Source organism: Eulemur rufifrons, chromosome 27 (genome assembly GCF_041146395.1).
Source record: "Eulemur rufifrons isolate Redbay chromosome 27, OSU_ERuf_1, whole genome shotgun sequence".
In the NCBI taxonomy this organism is placed as follows: Eukaryota; Metazoa; Chordata; class Mammalia; order Primates; family Lemuridae; genus Eulemur; species Eulemur rufifrons.
Genome location: NC_091009.1, coordinates 19,322,393 through 19,340,036, shown reverse-complemented (window position 1 = coordinate 19,340,036; position 17,644 = coordinate 19,322,393). Strand labels below are relative to the sequence as shown.

At 38.0% G+C, this 17,644-nt stretch overlaps 1 non-coding gene across 1 annotated transcript; it reads left to right on the top strand.

Moving 5' to 3' along the window:
• Positions 1 to 961: 961 nt before the first annotated feature.
• On the top strand, positions 962 to 1,125 carry LOC138375938 (U1 spliceosomal RNA). Its single transcript, XR_011231631.1, has one exon. It is a non-coding gene; the product is annotated as a U1 spliceosomal RNA (small nuclear RNA).
• The last annotated feature ends 16,519 nt before the right edge of the window (positions 1,126 to 17,644 follow it).

Sequence of the window (17,644 nt, the reverse complement as noted above, 5' to 3'; positions counted from 1 at the left end):
AATTCACCTTTAAAGCAAGACTAGGCAGAATTATTATATTCCCAAATGCTGTGCATTTATGGCAGTGACTTTAAGTAAGTTGAAGGATGGGTAGACATATTGTTGCTTTTTCCTTTCCTTAAGCCACAGTGCTGGACTTTACATAGCCTCCAAATTTCACAGCATAGTTCCCGCAAGAATGGCAGTTGTGCTGAATTGGAAGGTGGTTTTTGATAAATAATCCACAGGGGGATAGGTGGAGTTTACTAAATTTGTCTAGTTTACAATTGGAAAGGCATTGAGACCAGGAGGCCAGATGCCCAAGAGGATAAGTCATTAGGCAAGCAGGCTGGTTTCCCAGAATGTTTTCTGGAGATCTTGCCAGAGTTTTACATAATTCTACATCCTCTTGGAGCTGCCATTCCTGTCATTGGAACTGATCCTTCCAAGTGAGAAAATGAATTTGCCAACAAGAACACATAAGCACTGAGAAGAACATTTCCATTGTTACTTATAATTTGCTTCAGAAATTGGGGTACTAAGAAGGTAAGTTACCAAGGTCATGTGGATAGTAAATGATGGCACTAGAAGTTAGCTTATGCAGTAACTCAAGTTACAATGTTTGCAAAATCACAAAATCACAATGGGTAACCTATATGGGACTGACTCTGGGTGCCTCAGTTAATGAAATCAAAAGTTATAAATATGAGATCTACCAACCTCATGGTGTTTAGAAGAGACTGAATGGAATGGTTTCAAACTCCTCTCATCTATAAAGTGGGAAATAAAATACTTTATGCCTTAGAAATTGAGGATTAAATGAGATAAGGTATAAAACACACTTAGTCTGGTTCAACAAATGTTACTTCTCATTTTTATTGTAAATATTATTTTCATCATACCTCACCTATTCTTTTCAAAGTTTGGTGCTTTGATATTTCAATATATGAACAAAAAAGTATACATTAAAAATAAAAGTCAAATACTTATATGGCAGGAGAGATGCTATGATCATGGAGGTAATTTTCCCAGGGTGAGGCTCATCCATTGCACTTGGGCTGTGCTAACCACTGCAATTTCCCCAAATGTGAGAAACTACACTGCATAATTTATGGTGGTGGGGGACTGTATTTGTGCTTTCACCTAAAAAGATTAAATGAAGGAAAAAACTATTTTAAGTAAAATAAAAGCCTAGACTTACCCACAAATAGAGAGAGCAAGGACCTGCTTAAGATCACAAATATAAGATGTGATCATTGAATTCAAAGATTTTATAATTTAGCTGGTACAGTAATCTAAGAATAAGTTGTACACGGCCTTTTGTTAAATAATGGCAGGAAAAATAGAGAAGAAAGGAAAAATCTGAGGGATTTTAAGTGGCAATAATCAATGATTAGAAACCAGACATGTTTTAAAATACTTGTGGAGAAGTTGTTTTATGATGCCTTGGAATACCTGGGACCAAATATACCCTCCTACTGAAACAACTAGACAAGTGAGGGGAAATATATGAGGCAGTGGTTTTGGGGACAGCACAGAACTGTGATCTATTAGAGAAAGGAAGTAGATGATATGAGCCATACAACTACCCCATCTTTCTCCCTAGAGGAACTTTCCAGACTGTGGTGTATTAAGGTGATCTCAAAGAAAGCATGGCAATCTATCTCATCGAGTTGAGGAGATACAGATCAGAGCTTGGGATGACTGAAGTGACTCAAAAGGAGAGAACTGTATGGAGAAAAAGCTCCAGAAATATTGATGGGGGTCTTGTGACCGTTGTTGAATACTAAACTACACATGAATAATATGGTAAAAGTCCATGTCACCAGGCAAACAACAACTCAAGAGTTGAGGGGCCGAAAGCCACCTTCATTGGAGACCCCAAATTAGTATGCTTTCACAGTGATGCTAAACTGGCCTCAGAAGAAAGGAAATTCTAGATTAGGGATCGAAAAAGTATGGTCAATGGGTCAAATCCAGTCCATGACCTGTTATTGTAGAACCCACCATATAAGAATAGTTTTTACATTTTTTAAAGTTTGTTTAAATAAAAGGAGGAAGAGATAGAGGAAGACATGTAACAGTGATTGGATGTGATCTAGAAAACTTAAAATATTTACTACCTGGCTCTTTATAGGAAAAGTTTATTGACCTGCCTTAAAAAGTCTCTAAAAAATAATCCGTGAAATAATCAAACTGATCTGAGTTTAACAAAACTAACTGATACAAAGGTATCAAACAACCTCACTGAAGAGGGTGGGAGAAAAGGTGCTTACCTTAGTAACGTTAGAAATTGCTCGAGTAGAGTTTTTAAAGTGAACAAGAAACTGTGCGTAAGCACTGTACTCTAGTTGATAAAGTTGTACCTCACAGAAATATGGATTAATAATTCTGATACTAATAAAACTGAATGCCAGTAAACGGATGGTGGATGGTAGGATTCAGGTTTCTCACTCTTGGAGTGGGAGTTGACAAAAACATAGGCAGAATGATTCTTGTGCTAATGTTGGAGACATCAGCATGAACTCATGTTTAGCTTAATATACATATGAATCTTCAAATATAGAAATATTTATAGGTGCATATTTACACAGGGGATAGTATACATACACACATATATTTTCTTTCTCTGTCAGCTGAGGGGGCCTAGAAGAATGACACCCTAGTAGCAATAAGCATACCTAGCACCTGGATCTTGATTTCTAACACCACGCTCCAATTAAAAAAGCCAGGGTCTTTGAATAAATGGCTGATCCTAGGACCAGGGCAGGAAATACACAAAATGAGCCTGGAGCATCTCGTAGTGCTGAAAAGTAAGGAGATGTTCAAACCAAATAAAAAAACTAAGCCCCACAATGATGGGAGTATATCAAAGGGAGAGAGGACACCAATTTGAACAACCAAGTAAATAAACGAGTGTTGTCTTATATCAATCAATCAATAAACTATTTTTAAAAAAGATGAGAGACTCTTTCTAAATTACTTTGTAAGACGTTATTATTCTAATACCAAAAGGAGACAAAGATATTATAAGAAAAGGAAACTGCAAGCCAAATCCCTCATGAGTATAGATGCAAAAATTCTTAACAATATAGTATTAAATCAAATCAAGCAATACGTAAAAAAAGGATAGTTATAGTGGATTTGTATTGCATCAACTTAGCTAAGCTGGAATGCGTTTTCCAGAATGTCTCTCCATCCATAATTTTAAATTAGCATTGGCTGAAGAAACATTTTGCATGGGATATGGAAGGTGGAAGTGAAGCTACAACCATATTGCTTTTATGCATGGAAGGTTGATGTGGCCACCTGGTGTTGTTATAGTGCACACACATAGTCACTGATCTGCTGGCTCACTTTGTTGGCACTGCGCAGTAGCCGGGCTTTTAGTTCCTTTAGCTCCTGTTGGATTACGTCCTTTAGCTTTTCTGAATCTAGGGCCAGAGTGTGCAGCTCCGGAAGCAGCAGCTGAGCCTGCAGCTTCTCCAGCTCCTGCCAGATCTCCTCCTTCAAGTTCTTTGAATCCTTGGCCAGTGTAAGCAACTCCTGGGGCAGCCGCCAAGCCCACAACTCTTCCAGCTCACACTGAATCTCTTTCTTCAGGTTCTCCAACACTTGGGCCAGTCCCAGCACCAAAGATAGGAGTAATAGCAGTACATAAAATATTTAGCTAGCTCCCACAACTACATAAAGCCAAATTCCTATAACAAATCTCATAGTCTATATCAAGTATAGTGGTTCTTTTCCTCTGATCAAACCTTGATTGATGCAATAATATGTCATGACTAAATGGAATTTATCCCAGGGATGCAAGGTTTGTTTAACATTTAAAAATCTAACAGTATAATTCACCATATTAACAGATAGATGTGAAAATTGTGTGATTATCTCAATAGGGACATAAAGAAATATGAAAAAAATTTAAACCCAACACCTATTTATGATAGAAATGATCAGCATACTAATTATAAAAGAAAACTTCCTCAACCTAATAAAGGAGATCTATGAAAAACCTATAGTTAATATCATACTTAATGGTGAAAGACTGAATGCTTTTTGCCTATCAGGAAGAAAGCAACAGTGTCCAGTTTTACTACTTCTATTTTTTTCTTTTTCCTAGAGAGAGGGTGTTGTTCTGTCACCCAGGCTGGAGTGCAGTGGCACAATCATAGCTCACTGCAGCCTCAAATTTTGGGGCTCAAGCAATCCTCCTGCCTCAGCCTCCCAAGTAGCTGGGATTACAGGCACAAATGACTGCACCTGGCTCCTAAAAACATGAAATATGTAGGCATAAATATAATATATTGTGTGTAAGGCTTGTACACTGAAAATAATCTCAGATTATTGCTTTGATAAATCAAAGAAGATCTAAGGAAATGGAAAGATGGAAAGACTTCCTATATTCATTGATTGATTGGAAGATTCAATATTGTAAAGATGTTAACTTTCCCTAAATTGATCTATGGATCTAAGACAATCTCAATAAAAATCTCAGCTGGATTTGGTAAAAATTGACAAGCTGGTTCCAAAATTTATAATGAAAATGTACAGGACTTAAAATAGTCATAGCAATTTTGAAAATAAAGTTGGAGGATTTATACTACTCTGATTTTAAAACTTACTATAAAGCTGCAATAATCAAGACAGTGTGGTATTCATGTAAGAATCAATGGAACAGAAAAGACAGTCCAGAAAGAGATCCACACATATACAGGCAATTGACATATGACAAGAGTACCAAGGTATCTCGATGGCGAATGGATAATGATTTCAACAAATGGTGCTGTCTATCCATATGAAAAAAATCTACCTCGATCTTTACTTCACACCATACACCAAAATTAACTTGAAATGGGTCATATACTTAAGCATAAAAGTCAAAACTATAAAACATCTAGAAGAAAACAGAAGAGAAGTTTTGGGTTTTTTTTTTAAATCTCAAAGTAGCCCAAATTCTTAGATAAGATACAAAAAGCAGAAACCACAAAAGAAAAAATTGATAAAATGGACTTCATCCAAACTAACAACCCCTGCTGCCTAAACACACCATTAAAAAAAGTGAAAAACCTCTAAATGAAAGAAAACATTCTGACAAAAGACTTGTATCCAGATTTTATATTGGAGCTATGTCTGAGAAACTACTCGTATCCAGAATTTGTAAAGAACTCTTACAACTCAATATTAAGAAGACAAAAGCGGCCGGGCGCGGTGGCTCACGCCTGTAATCCTAGCACTCTGGGAGGCCGAGGTGGGCGGATCGTTTGAGCTCAGGAGTTCGAGACCAGCCTGAGCAAGAGCGAGACCCCATCTCTACTAAAAATAGAAAGAAATTATATGGACAGCTAAAAATATATATAGAAAAAATTAGCCGGGCATGGTGGCGCATGCCTGTAGTCCCAGCTACTCGGGAGGCTGAGACAGGAGGATCACTTAAGCTTAGGAGTTTGAGGTTGCTGTGAGCTAGGCTGACGCCACGGCACTCACTCTAGCCTGGGCAACAGAGTGAGACTCTGTCTCAAAAAAAAAAAAAAAAAAAAAAAAAAAAAAGAAGACAAAAGCTTAGTTTTAAAAAATTGATGAGTTGAACAAATTCTTCACAAGACTATACGTGAATTACCAAAAATGCTCAATATTATTAGTCATCAAGAATTTTCAGAGCAGCTTAATTTACAGTAGCTAAAAACTGGAAATGACCCAAATGCCCATCAACAGGTGAATGTATAAACAAATTACAGATGTGCCTTGACTTACAATGGAGTTATATCTTGATAAGCCCATCATAAGTTGGAAATATCATAAGTCCAAAATATGATTAATATATCTAATCTACAGAACATCATAGCTTAGCTTAGTCCATCTTAAATGTGCTCACAACACTTACATTAGCCTACAGCTAGGCAAAATCATCTGGCAACAGAGTACACCACAGAGTATTGGATGTTTATCCTCATGATTGAGTGGCTCACTGAGAGCTACAGCTCAACCCACGATACCAAATCAAAAACTGAGAAAGTTTTATTAAAGTTTCCCTGAGTGGGAAAGTAATTCTGGCAAAGTGAAGCAATTGACCAATTCTCTTCCCCAAAAAGCAATTATGGAACTGGATGAAATTGCCAAAAACTACCATTTCAGGGCTCTGGAAATTGACCAAAAGCAAACAAAAAAAATTGGAATCATGATTCATGAAAAATGCTGGACTTTCTGTAAGAGTAGTGAGAGCATGGGGAAGTCTTACCAAGGGGTCTTCCTAGCTCAGTTGGTGCTACAGTGCCACCAGGGCAGGGCTGGCTGTGAAAATCAGCAGCTTTGCTAACTGAAGGGGGTAATTTTATTTGGTGCAGAGGGACAGGAGCCCACACACAGTAGTGTTGTCCATAAAAATACTAAACTCAGTGGGAAACAAAAGACTGCAGCTTTGCTATACTGAAGTTACCATCCCACTTGGGGTGAGCAAAAAACTTATAGATTGTCCACAGATTTGACAGGGAAATCCTTGAAGTGAGAGAGCCATAGAGAGGCTCAATATGCTCTCCACACCTCCGAGGGTAAATAAGGCTGTGCACATTCACAGGGAAAACACATTCCACTAGGCCCCACCTACCAACACTGTGACACTGGGGATCCAATTTCAACAGGAGTTTTGGTGGGGACAAACTCAAACCATAGCAGTCTTTCCACTTCATAAATAAGCATTGACCTATTTTGGCTTGTTGTTTTATAATATCAATAAATTGGAACTTTCAATGGTAAAAATGGAATGAGATATTTGCCCAAGTTTTGTAGAGTCAATTTGAAGCCCTTTTGCTTCAACACTTCGGCTTATATATAGAAACCCTTTAGACTATAGTTTTAAAATAAAGAAAATAATCACAAGGTTGTATTTATTCCAGAATTACAAGATTGGTTTAATATTTGAAAATCAAAATAATTGGCCACATTAACATACTAAAGGGGGAAAAAGTGATGCAGGAAAAGCATTTGATAAAACTTAACACCCACTCATGATAAAACACACAGAAAAATAGGAGAAAAGAAAACTTAATCTGATATAGGATAGCTATCAAAAAACTTACCACGAATACAATATATATTAGCAAAGTATTGAAAACTTTCCCCTTTAAAGTAGGAAAAATTACAAGAATGCTTGCCACCATCAACATTAAATTGGAGGTTATTGAGAGAGCAATATGTAAAGAAAAAGAAATAAATGGTAAAAGGATGAGAAAAATTGTCATAATTTATAGATGAACTGATGTGTACATAGAAAATTTTAAAAAACTATAAAACATTACTGAGGGAAATTAAATAAGATCAAATAAATGGAGGAATGTACCATATTCATGATTTGAAAGAGTCAATATTGTAAAGATGTCAATTTTCCCTCCAATTACTCTATAGAAAACTGTAATTCCAACAAAAAAGCAGATTTCTTTTGTGGAAATGAAAAAAATTTTTAAATTCATAAGAAAACAAAAAGGAGCAATATTATCCACAACAACCTTGAAGAAGAAGAACAAAATTAGAGAACTAAAACCATCAGAAGACTTATATTAATACATCTACAATAATTAAGACAGCATGATATTAGTGCAAGAACTGAAAAACTGACCAATGGAAGAGAATAGAGCCCAAGAACAGACTCACCTATATATGAACAAGTGACATTCTAGTGCAATGCGGAAAGGGCCCAGATGGATGCCCTTGTGGGAAAAATAAAGTCTTAGCCACCACCTCATACAAAACACAAAAATCAACTTCAAATTGGTTTCCTCAATGTGAGAAGTAAAACAATAAATTTTCTAGATTTTAACATAGAAAAGTGTCTTGTAGGACTTGAGGATAGGCAATGACTTCTTAAATAGGTTACAAAAAGCACTAATCATAAAAAAAATTGATAAATTAGGCCTTATTGATTTTAAGAACTTTTATTCATCAAGACACTATTAAGCTAGTGAATGAAAAAGCCACAGAATGAGAGAAGATATATGTCGTACGTATATCCAACAAATTGCTTAAATCCAGAATAGAAATGAACCCCTGCAAATCAGTAAGAAAAACATAGACATCCGATGACAAAAGATTTAAACAAGGCATTTCAAAGAGTATATTAAACAGCCAATAAACATATGAAAAGGTGTTCAACATCATTCACCAGAAAATGCAAATTAACCCACAGTGAGATACTACTTCATGCTCTCCAGAAAGATTAATTTTTTAAAAAAAGTAATACCAAGAGCTTAGCAATAATGTGGAGCAACAAGCTCTGACACTGCTGGCAAGACTATAAATTGATACAGCAACTTAGCAAAACTGGCAATATTTATTAAAGCTGAACACATATACTCAATGACCAATTCCACTTTTAACTATGCACCTTTCAGAGAGATATATATGCATATGCTCACCGAAGACATGTTTACAGCAGCAATATTCATAATAGCCCCAAACTGGAAATTACCTGAATGCCCATCAACAATAGTAGGATTAAATAAATTATGGTATACTCATACAATGGAATTTTATACACCAATGAAAATGAAAGAAAGATCGCTACACATGAAACATGGGTGAACCTCACAAACATAATATTAAACAAAAGAAGCCATGTACAAAAACTATATACTGCATGATTCCATTTATATAAAGTCCATAAAAGGCAAAATACGATGCTAGAAATAAGAATAAGCTTGCATTTTAAATAGAGTATTTTTAATTCCTCCCTTAAATGTTTATGCATGACTGAAGGCACAGAAATTGGCTTGACATAATATTATACATGAAATTGAAATGTAAACAAGAAGTCAGCTCTTGAATATCCTCTATTTAACCTTTTGCGTGAAGTTTGTGTTTCCACTTTGGGTTTTGTGCTATGGCCAAAGTTTTATTTCTTTCAATATACTATCCCTTATGGAAATACTTGATCTTTTGTATATGGCTCCAATATCTTCTCTTTAGAAGACCTCCCCAATTAACTGCTGTGATACATGTTAGGTAAAAGGTGTTGGCTATTGTTGGCTTGGAGACCGCCTTCCCCCAAATGCATGTCTATCACACCATGCCTGTGTCCAGCTCGGACACTCACTGAAGGCTCCTAAACAGAACTGCTTCTGCTGTCAGAGCAGAATAGGAATTAAGCAGTCACATCCCTCACAGGTTAGTGGAGGACAGATGACAAATAGAGTCATACTAGTTGTCCATCACCAGCAATCCATCCAGCCACAGCCCTGGACAACACCTCCCCTTTAGAAATTTAGAGCCTCCTCCCCACCTCCGAGTTCTCTGTCTTTTACAGTACTTTTGACAGCAATGCTACTTGAAAGAAAAAATGTGTAGAGTTATGACGCAATTTTCCCCGTTAGTATAATTTCACGAGCTGTGTGGGCCCCTTTTCATTTCATATGGTACTCACCTTTTTGCTTCTTCAGATGATTGCCAATTTCTATAATAATTTTACTTCCTTTGCTGTCGATGACTTTCAGACGTAAGGGGTTGATCTTGCTTTCAATGGGCACAGTAGCAATAAACTTCTGTAAGGCTGAGATTTGTGTGCCTTATACTGAAAGTGAGAGTAATTGCTGCTATCATTATAATGCTATTAGAAATACAGTTTTTTGAGACAGGGTCTCACTCTGTCACCCAGGAGTGCCGTGGCATGATCATTGCTCACTGTAACCTTGAACTCCTGGATTCAAGTGATCCTCCTGCCTCAGCCTCTTGAGTAGCTGGAATTACAGGCACGTGCCAGCATGCCTGGCTAAGGTTTTCCTTTCCTTTCTTTCTTTTTTTTTTTTTTTTTGGTAGGGATGGGATTTCACTATGTTGCCCAGGCTGGTCTCAAACTCCTGGGCTCAAGTGATCCTCTTACTTCAGCCTCCCAAAGTGCTGGTATTAATATTAAAGGCATAAGCCACAACACCTGGCCTTAGAAATACATTTTTAAAATTTTGTTGGTGCTCTGAGTTTAAGTCTTACCTAGAAGAGGGATAATCCTTTTCCAAGGCCACTGAGGAGTTACTGTGCTCTCTTCCAGCATTAAATCTAGACTTCTCAGCACATCCCTTGAGGAGGTGGTGAGTCCTGCCCATTGATACAGCCTTGTCTTTCACCTGTACTCTACAGGCAATCAGGGGGCCAGCCACACCTGCCTAATTGCACTCCCCTGGGGTTAGGAGGGGCTTCTCCAGGTAGCAGTCTCCTACTTTTTTTTCCCCCAGAGACATAGTCTCATTCTGTTGCCCAGCCTGGAGTGCAGTGGTATCTTCATAGCTCACTGCAGCCTCAGACTCCCGGGTTCAAGTGATCCTCCTGCCTCAGCCTCCCAAATAACTGGGACTACAGTCACGTTCCACAACATCTGGTAATTTTTTTTTAATAGAGACAGGATCTTGCTATGGTGCCCATGCTGGTCTCAAACTCCTGGCCTCAAGCAATCATCCTGCCTCAGCCTCCCAAAGTGCTAGGATTACAGGTGTGAGCCACCACACCCAGCCCTACTAGTGAGTATTAACTCCTTCCCCAAAACTTTCTTGATGTGGTGATGAAAGTATAGCTCCCTGATGCCATGAGCACCTTATGCCTACCATGTCATTGTACTTACCACGTAATCCTGGGAGGGGCTCATTGCTTCTCCGGTTACCGCTTTAGACCTTAAGCCTCTGGAGCTGTGCTTTTAAAATCCCAGTCATCACAGAGCCTGCAGAAGGTCCCCAGCGTGTTTGTTGAATAAAGCAAGCAAGCAAGCAAAACATCAACAACATGGCAAAATCAAGTGTATTTAGTGCTTTAGTAGAGGTGATTTCCTGCAACTTGTCTACTCTAGTGAGATGAATTGCAAGAGCCTGAACTTACAGGTTCCTGCTGTTCATGTTTTGCCATCTTAATGCATCATGGCTGATTGGACACACAGAAACTCTCAATTAGTCTTGTTTTGCCATGGTGCATACAGCTTTATCCGGAAATAATAAGAAAAACACCAAACAGCTGCCTGATATCCGTAGACGGAGAGGCACAGTATCTGACCCTAGTCCCAACATTACTAAGATTATTGCCATTTGAAGGACTCTACACCTCGGCCTCTGCTGTGCTGACTACTTGTGGTTATGCTTCAACAGGTAGAAACTAGGAAGGGGTATCCTTATCCAAGGAAATTAAATATACAAAACCAAAAATCTTCCCTCCTACACCACTCCTTCTCCCCACCCCAGAACCTTATCCTTGCTTAAATGAATATATTTCTCTTTGTTTCAAAAGAAAAGGAGCTCCTTTTGTTATACCTAGGAACATAGATGAAATTTATTACCGAGAAGAAATTGAAACTCACAATAGAACAGAATGGTCTAAAATGCGCAACAGTTAGCATTGAATCTCATGCCAATTGCATGACACCACTCGGTAATGAGCCAGATGTGAGCAAGCACGTCAACTTCTGCAAAGGCAAAGGTTCGAGGCTTACTTGACATGTTGTGTTCACCATCAGGCGTCTAAAGAGAACGATCCAGAGGGAAACAAATATGGAAGCTGACGAAAATGGTGACTGCCGTTAAGTATTAAATAACTCTCAGGATTCACAAGACATTCTAACTAACACATTTGACTTGAGGTGAGTGGAATTCCTAGGAAGGATTTGTGAATTAAGAACTAAATGTAGAATGAACAGTAAATGTCATCATAGAATCTTTAAAGTATTTGATTGACTTTCCTGCAATATTTCCACTGAGAATAAAACTTATGTTAAGATGGAGTTGGAGGTTCTTTTGGAAATTGTCTATTTTGTGAGAGGCATACAGCTGGGGCTTACAATAAGGACTTGAAGAAACATAAAAAATGCACAAATGCACACACATACACACAAGAATGAGAAAGTTTTACTTGACCCTTAAATAGGGACAAACATTCCTAGCCCAAGTGAATAAAAGAAAATTTTCATCTAATTAAAAGTGAAATGCTATTATTAACAGTATTTGGTTATTTACTAATACTCAATAATAATTTTCTGAAGAATACCAAAAATGTTATGAAAATGCTCTTTAAAGCCACCTACAATGAACATATTTTCAAATTTATTTTTTTCATTTATGCCCTTCGAAATTAGAGTTTATGTCATTAGTTAAATCAATAGCAAAAGAAGGATAATGGATAATAGGAAGAATGCTTTGTGTTTCCATCACCTTCCTTTCAAGAGTCCAGGCATTTTTGTCGTTAGAGCCGATGCTTAGATGTGAAATTGTTTTTACTGAGTTATTGATGACTGTATCTACACAGAGCCTAAGTCAAATTATAGTATATTATGGAAGCAATAGCTTCCTTCAATCTTTTGCATTATTGTACTATAAGAGCCACCTAAGCCCATTACGAAGCTGCCATGAATATTGTGTCTAGACTATAAGTCATCTCGGTTTTAACCAAATTAAGTCTCCACTACATGACTCAGATTTAGTATCTTCTGAACATAGCAATGTAATCTGCAACCATGCAATTATTATAAGAGAAAAGTAAAACACAGTGCCTTATGCACAATGGGCATACAATAAATATTTGTTGAACTAAAGATATGACCTGGACCTACTACAAATCTTTCCTATTTTTCTTCTACAAATGAATTAAGAGCTACCAATCTATAACATTTTTATCATGTCATCAGCCTTGATATATGAAATGATATTCCTGAGCAGAATTTGGAACTCACATTAGCCAGAATAGAACAGAGTAACACATCTTTGCAAAGAACAATGCATCCTTTTAATCTACACCAGTAGGTAATCAATTTCCTAGTGGTAATATCAATATAGGTTAGATATTCTTCTTAAAACTGGCTTCACTGGCAAGGATTACTTTAAGAATATTCACAAATAAAAATAATGTAAAGAGTGAATATCATTAATAAACAGGAAATATATCATACATTTAAAAGGAGAAATAAAAATATGCTTTTAAGTCTAAACAATGAATTTTACTTTCTCTAAATATCTAGATTTTTACTTGACAAGAAGTCTTGGATTTATTGAGCCAGTGGTATGCTTCGTACTATGAGCATTTAAAGGAATTAATCTCCCATCCATGAATGCTTAACTTAAGAATACATGGTGTTCGACACAGAGATAAATCCCCAGCTGCAATTCATCTCCACTAAGAAGATAAAGAATAGAGGAAACGGATTTAAATAAAAGAATAAAGAAAAATAGGTTAGGCAACCTGAGCTTCTATATGGATTTTTCTACTCAATGCAATTACTTAACAGGGACTTTTTAGAAACCTTTTTCTGGAAGGATTTTAAAATGGAGTCTGTTTTCTCCACCTGGGACAGTCTCGAGGGAGCCTTGACTAAAAGTAGGAGTGAGAACAAACTTTATTTTTGTATTAATGAAAGTTTTGGAGGTTGGTATTGAGCTTGAGTTTATATGGGTGATTAAGTTTCAAACACTAATGGTTTTTAAGAAGGCCAAGATCACCAATGTGTCTATTTTTAATCATATATATTAATACATATATTTTTAATTATATGCATATAAACTTACAACCATAAGTGACTCAGACATAAGGAGCAACTAGATAAATAGTTTAATTTCAGAATGAGGGAGAAGATATCCATTTGAATAAGATTAATATTTTATCTACCATTTAAAGACTGATATTATCTTAAAAGTATACTAACTGAGATAAGTTAAAGTTCCTGAAATAGTCAAGGAGGCCCCATTAGAAAGGATGGATTCTTCTTGGAAGATATTCTTTTCTGGAATAAGCATTCACATATATGGGCTTTTTCATTATTGTTTGTTTGTTTTTTAATTCCCATAGGTCCTGGGATCTTTTGTTTCAAACCAGCCAGGAGAGAGTACTGAAGAGGTATTTCTTGCGAGACTCCTGTTCAATTGTCTCAATTCTAGTGGTTATAACATTTCCCAGCCTCAATTACACTGTAACGAAGTCAAGATGCTTCCCGTTAGGCAAGTACCAGATACCAGCGAATGATTTGTCTGCCAAGGCACGTGAAGAGTTAAATGCAAAACACGAGAATTAAAGTTAAGCAGTAAAAGCAATAAGTGTTTTACTTCTATCTCATTTGGGACCTCCTAAGGGAAGAAACTAGTGAGCTATGCAGACTTGAGGGGAAATAAAAAAAGAAATTGTCCCAATGCTATTCAGTAATCAATTGGAGAAAAAAAAAAAATCAGTCAGTATCAGGTAATAAAATATGGAATTAGGGTAGCGCACTTGCCTGAGGATATATCCTGTAGTAAAGGTTATTTTTCATGATTTATAAGGGTTTTTAAAGAATGCCACAGGAGAAATGAAGACTTCTGAAAGCTTTACATTGTTCTGCAAGTGCTTTCATAATACTTGTTTATGTTTTAAGGTGGGGGTGGGGGTGGGGGAGAAATTGTACACTGAGGTGGAACGGTTATTGACCAGATTGATCATGGGAACAAATCTGCCGGTGGTAACCTTGTTTAATGATATGTTGCTGGGCTCAGCACCTTGCTGAGGCTGTGATTCTTCACCGGCTGGGGCCGCATGATGGATCGCGGTAGGAAGCTGATGGTGCAATCACTCACCGGCCGTCAGCGACACCTGCAGCGACCTGACACCCGTCCCCGCTGAACGCAGCAGCCAGGCCGGCCGGCCCACTGGGAGACACCAGGGCTCCTCCGAAGAGCACACGGGAGCTCTCTCTCTCCGCCCTGCGCCTTCCTTTGTAGGGCATTTCTTTTAAGTTTTTGCTTAGGATTTTTTTTTTTTTTTCCAAAAGAACTTGAGTCCCCTTCATCGCTTAGACGTCTCAATTCTTGTCACACCCATAGCTCATTAGGACTTATTTTACTGTGGCCAAACAGAAGACCACGGAAGGGCCTGAATCTGAATATAAACACTTAAAGATTCAGGGAATGGAATTGTTGCGTAGCAAAATGCAAGATCGTATTTTTCTATTTTTAATAAATGAATTAGTGGGGTAAAATCCATTTGGGCTGTTTGTATGGTGAAGTCTGTTACGTGGACCTATGTTAGTTACCAGGGTGGTGAACTCTCTAGGCATCAGATCTGTGCTGTTTGTCTTTATATATCCAGTACATCACACGTAATTGTTTGCTAAATAAAATAAATCAAGACACATGCAATTGGTTTGAGAAAGAACGAAACAGTAAAATAGTGTAAGTGAATACTTTTTTCTTTCTTTTTTTTTTTCTTTTTTTCAGAGACGGAGTTTCCCTTTGTAGATCAGGCTGAGTACAATGGCACAGTCATAGCTCACTGCAGCCTCAAACTCCTGGGCTCGAGGGATCCTCCCTCCTCAGCCTCCTGAGTCGCTGGCACTACAGGTGCACACCACTATGCCCAGCTAAGCAAATACTTTTACTGTGTTACTGCTGTACTAGACCTATCTATAATGATTCCCTATTGCATATGCCATTAAATCTAAACTTGTCTGCCTTGTAAAATAGATCCCCAACACCAAACCTAATTTCTTTAATCTCCAACATGATGTTTTGTGCCTTAGCCAGGACTGCTTCATTGTTTTCATGTTCTCATTATCCATGCTAATTCTTTTTTTTTTTTTTTTTTTTTTGAGACAGAGTCTCACTCTGTCACCCGGATTACAAAGTGCCGTGACTTCAGTCTAGCTCACAACCTCAAAGTCCTGGGCTCAAGCAATCCTCCTGCCTCAGCCTCCTGAGTAGCTGGGACTACAAGCACAAGCCACTACCCTGGCTAATTTTTTCTATTTTTAGTAGACACAAGGTCTCACTCTTGCTTAGGCTGGTCTCAAGCACCTGACCTCAAGTGATCCTCCTGCCTTGGCTTCCCATAGTGCTAGGATTACAGGCGTGCGTGAGCCACCTTGCCCTGCCTATCCATGCTAATTCTTGACTTTGCACCTGCTTTTTCTTTTCCACTACTCAAAGTGTGTTCCTCTTTCCTTCTATTTACCAGCTCTTCTAGAACCAGCCTGGTACCACCACTTACAAGAAGTATTCCTTTGTTACTTTGGCCTTCACTTACCCCTTATGTTAGATGTTTACTGTTTGCCTCCCCTTGCCTTTTTTTTTTTTTTTTTTTTTTTGAGAAAGAGTCCTGCTCTGTCACTTGGGCTAGAGTATAGTGGCGTCATCGTAGCTCAATGCTACCTCAAACTCCTGGGCTCAAGTGATCCTCCTGCCAGAGCCTCCTGAGTAGCTGGGATTATAGGTGCATACCATCATGCCCGGCTAATTTTTTCTAATTTTTGTAGAGACAGGGTCTTGCTGTTGCTCAGGATGTTCTAAAACTCCTGATCTCAAATGATTCTCCCACCTGGGCCTCCCAGAGTGCTAGGATTATAGACATGAGCCACTGCGCCTGGCCCATTCTCTCATTCTTAACAGTCTGAGGCTCTGGTTTGGCATGGTTCTGGTTCCAAGGATGCTAATTCCATCCTCAGCTCTAAATGTGGAACTTGAATTGCTAACCCCAGGCACTGAATTACCTCGATAACATATTTGGTTCAGAGACAGGCACATGAAATTTATTAGGGTTTTGCTAAAATGCTGGGACGCAGATGTACTCTCTTTTTCTACACTACATAAGCAAGCATGCAGGCCTAGGAACTTTTGGAAAACATCTTGGAACTATGAACAAGTTAGACTTAGGAGGAAGTGGACACTGCTGTAGATAAGGAACAGAGAGGGAAAGACACAAGACATTTGGTGAATCCCTGAGATACTCAACTGGGCCTTTTCCGAAGCCAGTCCAAAGCTGACTCCGTTTTGCAAGCTGAGCGATATCTTTAGGTTTCAGCCAGGTTTTGTTACTTGTAACGAAGAGCACCACCATCTTCTCTGAATGAAATTTGCATTTATAATAAATACATAGGCGCTGCTCATTTTGGCTTTCCTATTTTTTTTTTTTTTTGAATAAGCAACTATTTCCTCTTCAACAAAGTTGAAAGCTTCTTGAGGATACAACAGTGTCCCTTTGCTCTTCTGTTTTTCTCCTTGACAGTTTCCGCTGTGCTGGTAGAGTAGACCCTCAATACACACTCATGGTTTGATTCTCAATGACACACCTTACAGCTTGCGAACCCTAATGGTAGGACATGCTCTATTGGACTGCAGTACAGAAGTCACTGTCGTCTCCTGTATCAAGAAGGAGATTTACAGACAGAAGAATTTGGTTCTCTCAACAGATTTTTAGCATACTTCTATTTATCTATTCAACTAACAATTGTTGATCAAGTCTATGTTACATTGCCTGTTCTCTTATGGGCATCTCGATCTTGACTGATTCACTAGAATGTTTCCAAAAATTGTCACATGTCATTTTTGTCAAACAACTACTGCCCAGACTATGTTATTTCTCCACTGTTCCTGCTGCTCTCCCTCCTTCTTTGTGATCCAGAGTGGGATGTGATATACTCAAGAAAAACAGGCTTGTAACCCACCCACGCTCAAAAACTATGGCTACTTTGTCAGAGCCTTTAGGGCTACACATACACAGTTGTCATTAAAAACAAAACACCTAACTACTGCATGTAGACATTACTTAACATGCTTGTGCTTTATGCCATTAAAACTAATATAGGAGATGTTTGCACATGACATCAACTTTGAAGACTTCAACTTAAGCAAATTTTATAGAGTCTATAAACATCATTTAGACAGAGGTTCCAAATTTCTAAGACTTTCTATAGAAA